Source organism: Papio anubis, chromosome 7 (genome assembly GCF_008728515.1).
Source record: "Papio anubis isolate 15944 chromosome 7, Panubis1.0, whole genome shotgun sequence".
Classification (NCBI taxonomy): Eukaryota; Metazoa; Chordata; class Mammalia; order Primates; family Cercopithecidae; genus Papio; species Papio anubis.
Genome location: NC_044982.1, coordinates 123483703 through 123496200, shown reverse-complemented (window position 1 = coordinate 123496200; position 12498 = coordinate 123483703). Strand labels below are relative to the sequence as shown.

Here is a 12498-nt window from a genome sequence, read left to right as displayed (position 1 = left end):
AAATATAATGTAACTAATACCACTCAGTGGAAAACCAAGTTTTATAATAGCAATTACACTGGCCGGGTGCGGCAGTTCACGCCTGTAATCTCAGCACTTCAGGAGGCCAAGGCGGGCAGATTGCTTGGGCTCATGAGTTCAAGACCAGTCTGGGTAACCTGGTGAAATCCCGTCTCAAAAAATACAAAAATTAGCCAAGCATGGTGATGCACGCCTGCAGTCCCAGCTACTTTTATTTTACAATTCTATTAACCCCAGCTAATTTTATTTTACAATTCTGCCATAATTTTTTAAATGAATTAATAAATGTCATGTAGTCTCTTACTTCTTCTAGCCTCCCAATTATACTAAATACTATTCAAGTTACCAGAACTAGGACAACAGTTCCAGGAACTTGAGAATCAATAACTCTTTAAACCAGTGGTAATTCATGTGGAAAAGTTCAGAACAAATCAGCATCAACTTCCTGGCTCTCTTGCACAGACAAAAAACTCATATTGCTTCACCAATTTTCAAAAATGTAAATTTGTGTCTATAAGTTTAAAACTTGGGCCAAAATGTATTTATATTTATTCCCAATTTGCGACTGGTATCAAGATCAATTAAATTTCTTAGCAAGTACATTGTTATAAAACTCCACAGTGATCCCAGAATGGAAGGGGCTTAAAAAATAATACAAAACAAAAATTAAACTTCACAGTGAAGTAGGTCTATGTTTAATCATTCAGAAAAAGAAAATTATGTAACATATTATATATAATGATGATAACATATGCTATTCTGGACTCCTACTGAGAGCTGTGGTTCAAAGGGAAATTGTGTAAATGAAGTAAAAATTGCCCATAATGTTTAATTCTGCCCAAAACAAAGTTTTCGAAAAAGAAGCCAAATATAATATTTTATTTTAAGTTCAAACAGGGTTCAAACAGCTCAGAAATTTTGTATAGTTAAGTTTTCAAAAGTCGAATCACAGAACCACTATCAACATAAACTGAATAACTTGCTCAAGAGTCCTTGCTTATTACCCAATCTTAAGTCCCCCAGAATACTTTTTAAAATAATCCCAAATGTACTACAATAGATTAGTGTAACCGGGGCTACACTGTTTACAGGTGTCTCCACCTCCTCCCCCAAGGACAGAAGAGGTAGACTAGGGTAAACAGAAAATAGAATGAGACTATATACCACCAAATAACAGCTTGTAATCTTGCAAGACCGCTTCTTTCACATTCGGGCTATTCTTTTCATTAATGTATAATACATTTTAAAGAATAACATATTCACAGAGTAATACAATTTCTGCCCTCACGGGTCTCTAGCTGGCTGACACGCGTTTTCTCCTTAAATAAATACATGCCTGTTGACTGATGCCTGTCCTGCTGTTGCAAACAAGAAATAACTGTCCTGTAAGACAAAAACCTCTATGGCTCTAGGCGTAACCATACGTTTGAATTAAAAGCACATTGGAACAACAACAAAAATCTTCCAGCACATCTGTCATTTAAAAGCACGATAATGAAAAGCTGTCGCTGCGACCCAATTTTAGGTCACAAGCTTTTTACTGTTTTTCCTGCCCCCCCACCTCCAGAAAGCGATAAACTTCAAAGGGAATGGTGGTAACCAGGAACCGTTCCCTTCCCCCACCACACACCATCCCCAAAAAGACTAGAAAAAAACTGGCCAACTTGGACGCTGGCCGCGCTCACGCAGAACCCGTACCCGCGGGCCGGGGAAGGCTGGACAGACCCTGGGAGGAAAAGTGGGCCTCCAGGCACCCCGGGCTCCCCCCGCCGCCTGTTTCAGATACCAAGCAGGTGGGATTCCGGGAAGCCACCTCCGACTTACGTAACGGGCTTGTCAAAATCCCAGATCCAGGACCTCCCCCTCCCCGCCCCCACTCGCAAATAACAACAGCCCCAGGCCAGCCTGGAATAGAAAATCTGGAATGAAAACACAGGAGCCCCCCACGCGTCCGACGCAGAGGCGCGGGTGCTACTCTCAGCACCGCCACGCCATCCCGGGGCGGACCGAGCCGCGGAGGACCTCCCGGCTCTCAAGAGCTCTCGGGCGGAGGTCGCGGCCATCCATGCCGCCTCCCCGAGCCTGGCCGCCCCGCTCCCGCGCCCCCGGCTGTCACCTCTCCGGGCCGTGACAGCTCCACCTGCCACCGCTGCCCGGGTCGCCGCCCCCGCACTCACCTCCCAGCTGGCTCCCGAGCGAGCAGCGGATCGAGCTTGAAGAGCCGCGCCGGATTCCCTCACGCGCGGCAGCGGGACACGAGAGGCGGAATGCCGCGGCGCTCTGAGCCCGCTTAGCTCATCCCCAGCCCGGCGCTCCGCCCTCCGCGGCACCCCCGCCCGCCCAGGCCTGCCGTCTCAGTCAGACGGGACTCCCCCTCCCCTCGCGGCCGCCACTGCCTCCGCCTCTTTCTCCGACTCCAGCCGCCGCGGCCACCGCTACCGGCGCCATCTTGGCAATGACGGAAGGGGCGGGGGCGGGAATCACGCGCGCGAGCACCAATCGAAGGCCGGATCTGGCCCTAGTGGGAGGAGAGGGCCGGGTTGAGGGTCGTGGGGTCCTAGCGCCAAACTGACGAGGGGGCGGAGAAGGTGGGCGGGACTAAGTCGCCCTACCCTGTGACGTGCGGTGTAGTTGGGGAAACGCACCGTGGTTCCCCGTCGGGTCAGGAGATCCCAAGCCCCAGGCTGGCGTGGGCGAAGCGTACAGTCCCTTCACCTTTCGCCACCCAGAAGCACAAGAGTCCAGTTCGCGCCAACTGACCTGTTTCTTCCTTCCTCTCCGGCACTCCGGGAGTCCTGAGATTGCCTTGCTCGGTTCGTAGGTCTGAGCTTCTCCACCAAGGGTGCTCAGATTCTCCAGGAAACTCCCTTCAGGGTTAGCAACCGCGGAGTAGGTTTCGGTCCCAAGATAGAAAGGTAAAGCGGGGAATTCAGGGGGTTTCTCCGAAAAGTACGTTGATAAAACCCCAGTTGTTGACTGACGGGGTGTCCATTACTTTGGATTAATTGGATACGGCCTACTTAAACCTGACTTTGGCTCTCCACCATTGATGGCTGTTGACAGATGAAGATAATAAAGCTTGATTACCTCCCACGGGGTTGCTCGGGAGTTAAATTCTATAGTACCTGTGAAGTACTTAGTATAGTGCTTGAAAGTACTAAATAAATGTTAGACGTTATTCTTTGGACAAATGAAAGAAGAAACAGGACCCTAAAAATCCCTCTGCTTTAAAGTCAACTTTTCCTAAATTGCATAGCCTTTTACTAACCAAGTTTACAACTTTATTTCCTACCTCCAGTTCTTTCATTGTATTCATTCATTCAGTCAACAATCATCGATACAGAGGGTGCTCAAACAGAGGGTGCACAGTGGTGAGGGAAACAGAAAACCTCCACCTTCAGGAAACTGCAGTTTAGTGGGAGAAGAGGGACAATAAAAAAGTACTTCAGCACTTTTTTTTTTTTTTTTTTTGAGACGGAGTCTCGCTCTGTCGCCCAGGCTGGAGTGCAGTGGCCAGATCTCAGCTCACGGCAAGCTCCGCTTCCCGGGTTCACGCCATTCTCCTGCCTCAGCCTCCCGAGTAGATGGGACTACAGGCGCCGGCCACCTCGCCCGGCTAGGTTTTTTTTTTTTTTTTGTATTTTTTAGTAGAGACGGGGTTTCACCATGTTAGCCAGGATGGTCTCGATCTCCTGACCTCGTAATCTGCCCGTCTCGGCCTCCCAAAGTGCTGGGATTACAGGCTTTAGCCACTGCCCCCGGCCTTCAGCACGTTTTAAGGGGAAACATGCTATAAAGTTTATAAAAATAACTCTGGGGCCAGGCGCCTTTGCTCATGCCCGTAATCCCAACACACTTAGGGAGGCCGAGGCAAGAGGTTAGCTTGAGAAGTTCAAGACTAGCCTGGCAAAATGGCGAAAACCCTGTCTCCACCAAAAATACAAAAAATTAGCCGGGCGTGCCGGCGTGCGCCTGTAGTCGCAGCTACTTGAGAGGCTGAGGTGGGAGGATCGCTTGAGCCCCAGAGCCGGAGGCTGCAGTGAGCCGAGACTGTGCCACTGCATTCCAGCCTGGGTGACAGAGCAAGACATTGCTTTAAAAAAAAAACCAAAAACAAAACTGTGGAGTTGCATGCTTTAAATACATGTAGTCATCTGTATGTCAGTTAAAGCTGTAAAAAAAACTTTCAACACAGAACCTTGCTATGTTGCCCAGGCTGGAGTGCAGTGGCCTGATCACGGCTTACTCCAGGCTCAATCTATCCTCCCACCTCAGCCTCTGGAGTAGCTGGGACTGCAGGTGCCCACCACCACACCCGGCAAATTTTTCTATTTTTTTAGAGACTATGTCTCACTATGTTCCCTAAGGCCTGTCTCAAACTCCTGGGGTCAAGTGATCCACCCACCTCAGCCTCCCAAAGTCCTTTGTTTACAGGCATGAGCCATTGTGCTCTACCTTAAAAAAGCTTCTTTTAAAGTCCGGTTGGGAACCCTTCCAGTTCTTTACCCATTGGACACAGATTTAGCCTTTCGTTAGTTGTAAGTGTTGCTATACGTATCAGGTCAATTCCTCTTTGAGGAGTAGCCTGGCGTATCAAAATATTCCACTAGCAGCAAAAGCACTCTTTTAGTTGGTTATACATATATATGTGCATATATACACACAAATATTTTCATCTACAGAGTACCAATTAAAATAGATATATAGTTGCATGTAACGTACAAAATGAGATTCTAAAACCTTTCAGAAGTTTAAAAGGCATGAAGGTTTTTTTAATCAGAGAAAATAGCTTCTTGGCCGGGCGCGGTGGCTCAAGCCTGTAATCCCAGCACTTTGGGAGGCCGAGACGGGCGGATCACAAGGTCAGGAGATCGAGACCATCCTGGCTAACCCGGTGAAACCCCGTCTCTACTAAAAAATACAAAAAACTAGCCGGGCGAGGTGGCCGGCGCCTGTAGTCCCAGCTACTCTGGAGGCTGAGGCAGGAGAATGGCTAAACCCGGGAGGCGGAGCTTGCAGTGAGCTGAGATCCGGCCACTACACTCCAGCCTGGGCGACAGAGCGAGACTCCGTCTCAAAAAAAAAAAAAAAAAAGAAAATAGCTTCTTAAAGAACAATATTAATAAACAGTAGAAAACCAATACGCAGCATTTGACTGTGTACCCAGGAAGAATCCTACCTCAGAGCACCCCCTTAACTGTCATATCAGGAGTCCTCTCAACACCCCAGGCATATGCGACTGTAGTCACAGTTAAACCTAAACCCTAGATGTGATTTGGGCAAAGGATTCTAACAGTGTAGACATGAGCCAAATAGAATTTTTTGGATAATAAATTTTGGCACCATGCCATTTCTGAAATTGTCATATTTTATATGTGGAACTCTATCTGGCTATTTCTTAGAAGTTATTTTAAAATGCTGTGGTTTGAATGATGCATGAAGGAAAAGATGAAACCAATAACCATTTAAAGCAATGGAAGCGCAAGCTGTTGTACAGCCTAATCCTCTCCACCTGTTAAATCTATGTACCTTAATTGCTATACCAGAAGTTTCTCACGTCTTTAAATGAAAACCTGGAGCCTCTATAGAGCAATCTTATGTATTTATTTATTTATTTAAAGACAGAGTCTTGCTCTGTTGCCCAGGCTGGAGTGCAGTGTCGTGATCTCAGCTCACTGCAACCTCTACCTTCTGAGTTCAAGCGATTCTCTTGCCTCCAGGATAGCTGGGATTATAGGCGCCCACCACCACGCCTGGCTAAAAATAATTTGTATTTTTAGCAGAGATGGTGTTTCACCATGTTGGCCAGGCTGGTCTCGAACTCCTGACCTCAGGTGATCCACTCTCCTCAGTCTCCCAAAGTGTTGGGGTTACAGCCAGGAGCCACCACACCTGGCCTATAAATCAGTCCTTGATAGCTATGCTACAAGGCTTCCTTATGGGTGAGAAAACCTACCGGGGATCTGTGGCCTATTAGAAACTATGTAGATGTGTCCCAAAGCAGAATCCACGTTGACAAATTGTACTCACTGTGAAACAGTGTTTGAGTGACGTTCCTATGTATTTAATCCAGAAAGTAAAATTTATTAGCAATGTGGTCAAATTATCCGTTTGTTTCTTAAAAACACAAACCTGATGAAATTATTTTTGAAAGAAATTATCTGCCAGCCTGGGCAACATGGCAAAACCCCGTCTCTACCAAAATACAAAAATTAGTCCATCATGGTGGTGCACGTCTGTAGTCCCAGCTACTTAGGAGGCTGAGGTGGGAGGATCGCTTGAGCCTAGGAGGCAGAGGTTGCAAAAAAAAGAAAAAAGAAATTATCCGAACAATTTTCAAGAATAATAGTAAGAAAAGTCATGTTAGAAGTGACAAATTCTGTAATTCTGGCTGGGCATGGTGGCTCATGCCTGCAGTATCAGCACTTTGAGAGGCTGAGGTGGGAGGATCACTTGAGCCCAGCAGTTTGAAACCAGCCTGGGCAACATATCAAGACCTCATCTCTACTGAAAAATAAAAATAAAACAGACACGGTGGCACATGCCTGTAGTCCCAGCTACTTGGGCAGCTGAGTTGGGAAGACTGCTTGAACGCGAGAGTTTAAAGCTGCAATGAGCTAAGATCCCACCCCAGTATTCTGGCCTGGGTGACAGAGCAAGATCCTATCTCAAAAAAAAAAAAAAAAGAAAGAAATACAAATTCTAAACCTGGTGCTTGAGAAGAGTGGCCATGGACAGGAGAGCTGTAGCAGTCTAAGCCACTGCTGTCTCTGCCCTTTTGGTGGCCATCTGAGGAGTCATTCAGCACTTTTTCAAATTTCTGAAAATGATGACTTCTCAGCATTTTTCTCAAATTAATTTTACCTCTTTCAGCAATTCCTTATAAGTTGAATTTTTACTTTTTAAATTATCTGCAGGGCAGTTGTTTTAAAAATAACATGTATTTTAACTGTCATTGACTACCAAGTATACTCTGATTTTCTTGAAGTGGTAAGACAATATTTTCGTAACTTTTAACAAATTCACTTCAGAAAGCATTTGTATACAAAACACTGCGCTAGACCCAGAAGGAAAACAATGACAGATAAGCACACATTAGAGGCAAAAAGTATGTTCCTAGGCATATAACTTTAATGAAAGTCAAACTATGACAAATTATATGCTAGATGGATAAACTCGTTGCTCTGAGAGCCCAGGTGAGTGGAGTGATTAATTCTTATTGTGAGAATTGAAGGTGACAAAATAGACAAAATAGATGGCATTTGAACCTACCCTGAGAGAAGCTGGACTTTCTCTGAAGGATGAGGACATCGTTGTTTGGGGAATTGGGCTGAGGGTGGTACAAGGAAGGAAAGGTGTTTGTGTTTGTTTGTTTTCACTTTGCATCTTTATAATAGATATAACAAATGAAAGAGATGCTCATAAATTGTTGCAATGCTTTGACTGTCATTGGGAGTGGCCAAAGGTTCAAATTCTTTGGAAGGATGGATATCTGTGCTGACTTGCAGGAAATATGAGTCAGCTTTTCTCATGAACTCAGCACTGTTGTTACAGCTAGGCTATTTGGGAAACCCGAAGCAGAACAAATCAGACACCGCAAGTCTTTTCTTTTTATTGATTGGCCCAGACATGCATCCTGCAAGGGTGCACAACAGGAATGCCCTTTTTATTGTCAAGACTTGAAGGAATTCTGTCAGCAAGGGGAAACACCTGTAATTGAGAATAAACTAAAAACAAAAAACAAAAAAACAAACCCTCCTCTTTTCTGTCTATATAATCACTCAGAATAGGAGACACACACGTCTTTAGTCCATACTTCTCTCCTGCACTCCAGGATTGTATATTCAACTGCCTCCAGATAGCTCAGTCCTAAGTATACCTGATATTCAGCATTTTAAAGGTGAAGTCATTATCTTTACCCCAAACCTGTTACTCCTATAATTTCTCATTTCCTGAATAGTTTAAGTCACCATGCATCTAAAAGCTAAAGCCTCCCGTGGAGGCTGAATTTTTTTTTTTTAGGAGTTTGAGACCAGCCTGTCCAACATGGTGAAACCCTGTCTCTACCAAAAATACAAAAATTAGCTGGGCATGGTGGCATGCGCCTGTAGTCCCAGCTACTCTGGAGGCTGAGTCAGGAGAATCACTAGAACCCAGGTGACGGAAATTGCAGTGAGCCAAGATTGCGCCACTGCCCTCCAGTCTGGGCGACAGACTCCATCTCAAAAAAAAAAAAAAAAAAAGTGAAAACCTGAGTCATCAACTCCTCTTTTTCCCTTATTCATTGACACCTAATCAATCTTGAAAAAGAATTGTTGTCATCTCCTTACCATCAATAGTATCTTCCCTCACTTCATCCCCATTCCCACTGACCTAGTTCAAACCCACATCTTTCGGGTTTGTTTTTTAGCCTGAAATTTTGCAGCAGTCATCTAATTGGATTTCCTATCTCTCTCTCTCTCTCTCTCTCTCTCTCTCTTTTTCTTTTTTTTTTTAGACAGAGTCTTTTTCTGTTGCTCAGGCTGGAGTGCAGTGGCACAATCTTGGCTCACTGCAACCTCCACCTTCCAGGTTCAAGTGATTCTCCTGCCTCAGCCTCCTGAGTAACTGGGATTACAGGCGCATGCCACCATGCCCAGCTAATTTTTGCATTTTTGGTAGAGACAGGATTTCACCATGTTGGCCAGGCTGGTCTCGAACTGCTGACCTCAAGTGATCCACCAACCTCAGCCTTCCAAAGTGCTGGGATTACAGGTGTGAGCCACCACGCACGTCCAAATTTTCTATCTCTTCTCTTTCCCTCTTCAATCTATCCATCCCTGTGTTGGCAGGCTGATCTTTCTAAAGAAATATGATCAGTTGTTCCAGACATCATTCGAGATTGCTAGCTTCCTCCTCTCCTTTCTTTCTTTTCCTGGTGGAAAGCTCATCAATGTCCAGTCCTGATATTACCTAAGAGGAGCAGGGGACTAGGGCCTACGCTTGTCTCTCCCCTACCCCTCTCTAGTGTGGTGAAGATAGTCTGATTTGCAACACTTTCAGATTGTCAACTCAAGACTCTTAATTGAGAGAAAGCATTTAAGCTGCTGCTGCCCCTAAAAGCATCTTGTTCTCCTTTCCTACATATGTGCATGCAGACAAAGAAATTGATCAATTTGTTATATCAGGCTTGCCAAATCAAGGGCAAAGTTAGTCCAGAAAGGAGAAACTCTTAACAATTAGCTTATTCAAGATTTGGAGAACAATAGACTTTTAATAATAAACATTTAAATTTAAAACAAAAAAGATTTCTAAAGCCTCTTGTAAGGTGGTTACCTTGTTAATTAAATAATCCCCCAAAGCTATTTTGGACTCTCTAGTGTCAGCATCACTTTATTATCTCCTAGAAATAGATAGCCTTCCTCTGCATTTCCCATTCATAACCCTGCAAGTATTCATATTTGGTTGTAATTATCTTAATGGCAGATTTAATTTTAATAAACATCTTATTGATGTATTAGATTTATGTCACAATAACTTACATAGTTTAAAATTATGCTAAAAGAGAAACTAAAGGAAGTCAAATTGAGATGAGGCTTTAACTTGACTATATTAGATCTGAAATTGAAGAAAGGCTTTCATTTTCTTTTCTTTAATTTTTTTTTTACTTTGTTGAGATGGTGTTTTGCTATTGTTGCCCCACCTGGAGTGCAATGGCAAGATCTCGGCTCACTGCAACCTCTGCCTCTAGGGTTCAAGCGATTCTCCTGCCTCAGCCTCCCTAATAGCTGGGATTACAGGCATGTGCCACCACGCCCAGCTAATTTTTGTATTTTTAGTGGAGACGAGGTTTCACTATGCTGGTCAGGCTGGTTTCAAACTCCTGACCTCAGGTGATTCACCCACCTTGGTCTCCCAAAGTGCTGGGATTACAGTCGTGAGCCACCACGTCTGGCTGAAAGAAAGGCTTTTAAAGATGGCACAATCAGGCAGTGCGAACTGCTCCCCACCTGTGCAGTGCTCTCTGGAAGGTAATGGATGGTACAGTTGAAGAAAAGAGATCCACAGAACCCTTGATGTCAGGCTAAAGAGAGTATATAATTATACAGGTCATTTTTGTTTTTGTTGTTATTGTTGTTGTTTTTGGTTTGTTGGTTTTGAGACAAGGTCTCACTATGTTGCACAGGCTGGTCTCAGACTCCTGGGCTCATGTGATCCTCCTGCCGCAATTTCCCTAATAATACAATTCATTTTTAACTAGCTATATGCTAAATGGGAATGGGGAATTAGTGGCATTACGAAAAGAGACAAGAAACATATTCTTCCATTTCAAATTCTGATGATCACGTAAAGTAAGTCCCTGTTTGCTGCAAGGGTAGGGCCAGGAGTTGAAATTCTTAGGGCAATAAAAATGGTCATCAGTTGCAAAGGAAAATCTCAAGGTTAGACTCTAGGTAACATGTAAGACAATTGCACGAGGCTAGGGCTACATGGATTGGGCTAAATGTGAGACAGGAAATTTTAAAAAATGGATTTACAGTTTATCATCTGACATTTAATGTCTTCATGAGAATGACACTCATAAATTGATTTCATGTTTCTCTGATCCAGAGCATAGGATTATTTTTAGCAGGAATGAATCTCAGAGATCATCTAGTGACCATTTCATTTTCAAAAAGTGGTCAAAAAGACCATTTTCCCTCTGTGACTTGTCCAAAGTCATATGCAGTACGCCCAATAGCATGAGAAGAGCTAGGACTAGAATCCAGATTCGTAGATTCCAATTAGTTCTTGGAATTCAGCATTCCAAACTCCCAATGAAATATGCTGGATACATAGGAAAATCCTATTTTGGAGATGAAGAAACTAAAGCTCAGAAAGGTGTAATGAGTTTTCCCAAATCACATAGCTAAACATGTTTTACTTTGTACTGTTATATACAATGCACTCTGCTAGTTGTTAGAAAAGATTACAAGACTAAAAGATTTATTTTGTAAAATTAGATTTCTATTTTGCAAGACTAAATATTGAACACTACCTAATTATTAGGGAAAGGCATGTTTTCTGGTGGTTGATAGCTAGCAAGAAGTAAGTCTTGGTGTACTACAACATTAGGAATATTTGTAAACTTTCACCTAAGGATGGGCTTCATTCAGATTCTTTACTATTAATATATTACCCCATCCGGCTGGGCACAGTGGCTCATGCCTGTAATCTGAATACTTTGGGAGGCCAAGGCGGGTGGATCATGAGGTCAGGAGATTGAGACCATCCTGGCCAACATGGTGAAACCCCTTCCCTACTAAAAATACAAAAATTAACCAGGCATGGTGATGTGCCCCTATAATCCCAGCTACTCAGGAGGCTGAGGCAGGAGAATCACTTGAACCTGGGAGGCGGAGGTTGCAGTGAGCTGAGATCACACCACTGCACTCCAGCCTGGGTAACGGAGTGAGACTCAATCTCAAAAAAATTTAAAAAAATAAAAAAATTATATATATAGATATATCTATATATCTATGTATACACCCCATCCATCAGATGGGCAAACATTAATTAATCTGACAATACTGAGGGTTGGCAAGGCTGTGGTGGAAAAACTGGAAATCACATGTTCTAGTGGTGAGAATATCAAATGGCTCAACTCTTTTGGAAACCAATTTGTAAATTTAGTAGGTCAGAAATACACATACCTCGCGACCAGCCTGGCCAACATGGTGAAACCCTATCTCTACAAAAATACAAGGCTGTAGCCAGGTGTGGTATGTGCCTGTAATCCCAGCTACTCCAGGAGGCTGAGGCACAGAATCCACTTGAACACCTGGAAGGTGGGGAGTTGCAGTGAGCCGAGATCGTGTCACCATACTCCAGCCTGGGCAACAGAGTGAGAATCTATCTCAAAAAAAAAAAAAGCAAAGAAAATGCAGATACTCTACAATCCAGCAATTCCACTTCTGAGTATATACTCTAAAGCTGTTTTTTCCAAATTGTGATTCATGATCCATTAGTAGATTATGAAATCAATCTAAGGGTTGCAGCAAACATTATATTGTAGCAGGACGAGCCACAGACAAAACTCCTCAGACACCGAGTTACAGAAGGAAGGGGTTTATTCAGCCCGGGGCATTGGCAAGACTCCTGTCTCGAGAACCGAGCTCCCTGAGTGAGCAATTCCTGTTGCTTTTAAGGGCTCACAACTCTAAGGGGGTGCGCATGAGAGGGTCGTGATCGATTGAGCAAGCAGTGGGTACGTGACTGGGGGCTGCATGCACTGGTAATTAGATCAGAACAAAACAGGATAGGGATTTTCACAGTGCTTTTCTATACAATGTCTGTAATCTATAGATAACATAACCGATTAGGTCAGGGGCCGATCTTTAACTACCAGGCCCAGGGTGTGGCACCGGGCTGTCTGCTTTTGGATTTCATTTCTGCCTTTTAGTTTTTACTTGTTCTTTCTTTGGAGGCAGAAATTGGGCATAAGACAATATGAGGGGT

The 12498-nt window shown here is 44.0% G+C and overlaps 1 protein-coding gene and 1 long non-coding RNA gene across 8 annotated transcripts in view; one reads left to right on the top strand and one right to left on the bottom strand.

Moving 5' to 3' along the window:
• DENND4A (DENN domain containing 4A) overlaps positions 1-2478 on the bottom strand; it is a 131840-nt gene extending 129362 nt beyond the window's left edge. For 4 of the 7 annotated variants that reach the window (XM_009210426.3, XM_009210433.3, XM_009210430.3 and 1 more), the window contains exon 1: positions 2199-2478. The gene's annotated coding sequence lies outside the window, so the exon portion shown is untranslated. The remainder of the gene's footprint in view (positions 1-2198) is intronic. The other 3 variants (XM_009210428.4, XM_009210429.4, XM_003901073.5) reach the window with 2 other exon arrangements.
• Positions 2479-2582: 104 nt separating this feature from the next.
• LOC103885887 overlaps positions 2583-12498 on the top strand; it is a 54136-nt gene continuing 44220 nt past the window's right edge. Inside the window, exon 1 of the long non-coding RNA XR_002523612.2 lies at positions 2583-2936. This is a non-coding gene — a long non-coding RNA (uncharacterized LOC103885887). The remainder of the gene's footprint in view (positions 2937-12498) is intronic.